Below are 1,763 nucleotides of genomic sequence, written 5' to 3' on the forward strand. Positions count from 1 at the left end.
GGAGGTGGAGAGCACCAGACTCATCTTGGATCATTGTATTTCTGAAAACAGCAAAATCTTTCACAGTTGATTATCATACAGCATTGCTGTTACTATGTATAATGTTCTGGTTTTGCTCACTTCACTGTGAACATGTCTTTTCAGGTTTTTCTGAACTCATCCTGCTCATCATTTCTTATGGCCCAATAGTATTTCATCTCCATTAGATATCATGATTTGTTCAGCCATTCCCCAGCTGATGGATTTTGCCTCAATTTTCAATTTTTTGCCATCATGAAAAAAACTCATAAATAGTTTTGTATAATTAAGTCCTTTTCTCTTTAAAAAAATCTCTTTGGGATACAGATCTAGAAGTGATATCAGATCATAAGGGTATGCACAGTTTTATAGCCCTTTGGTCAATAGTTCCAAATTTCCCTTCAGAATGGTTGGAGACATTCATAAGTCCACCAACAATGCATTAGTGCCCCAATTTTGCTACATCCCTTCCAACATTTATTACTTTCCTTTACTGCCATATTAATCAGTCTTGTGGGTATGAGGTGGTACCTAAGAATTGTTTTAGAACATTTTTATATGATTATAGATAGCTTTGATTTCTTCATCTACTTTATATCCTTTGACCATTTGCTAATTGAGGAATGACTTGTATTCTTATACATTGACTCAGTTTTCTATATATTTAAGAAATGAGGGCTTTATCAGAGAAATTTGCTATAAAATGTTTCTCCCAGCTTGTTTCTAGTCTAATCTTGGTTGTATTGGTTTTGCTTGTACAACCTCTTTTAAATTTTATATAATAAAATTATCCATTTTATATCTCATAGTGTTATTTATCTCTTGTTTTGTCATAAATTGTTACCTTATCCATAAATCTGACAGGTAAACTATTCCATGCTTCCCTAATTTACTTATGGTATTAATGTTTAAATCACATATTCATTTTGACATTATCTTAGTAGGGCATGAGATATTGCTACACACCTAGTTTCTGCCATACTGTCTTCCAGTTTTCTCATTTTTTTCAAATAGTAATTTCTTGTCCCAAAAGCTAGAATTTGGGGGTTTATCAATATCAGATTGCTATGGTAATTTACAAATGTATATTGTATGCCTAATCTATTCTGTTCATCCACTACTCTATTGCATAGCCAGTATCATCCTGAATTCTTAAAAACAAACAAACAAACAAAAAAACCTTTACCTTATATGCTAGGATAAATACTGAGTATTTATTTCAAGGCAGAAGAGTGATATGGGCTGGGCAATTGGGGTTAAGTGATTTGTGTGAATCTTAAAAATTCTCAGACCCTACTTCAGAACACTTGGTTAAGACCATTCCCCATTTTAAACAATGAAGAGACTTAGCCAGGAATGTGAGAACTCTACTCCACCCATACTTAAGCATACTTTAGGGGAAGATAAAGTTGTAAACTCTTTACTGAACAATGAAAAAGTGCTTAACTCATACTTATAGTGAAGCAAAAGCCTTAAGCTAAGTCTACTTTTAGGAAGGTGCTAAGTACCCATGAAGGTCAAATTAATCACTAAAGGTTCAAGCAAGTTTAGCAAGAGGTGTGAGGTTTTATTCTACTCAGGTGTGAATTACTCAAAAGATTAGTTTACTTAGGTGTGGATTAGAATGGGCTGTCCTTTGGAAAACATCTACTGTGATTGGTAGATGTAAGAACTTAGGGGAGGTGACATAGGAGAAAATTCTCTTTAAAAGGAGCTGTCTGAACCAGTTCAAGAGAATTCAGCCT

Source organism: Monodelphis domestica, chromosome 3 (genome assembly GCF_027887165.1).
Source record: "Monodelphis domestica isolate mMonDom1 chromosome 3, mMonDom1.pri, whole genome shotgun sequence".
NCBI lineage: Eukaryota > Metazoa > Chordata > Mammalia > Didelphimorphia > Didelphidae > Monodelphis > Monodelphis domestica.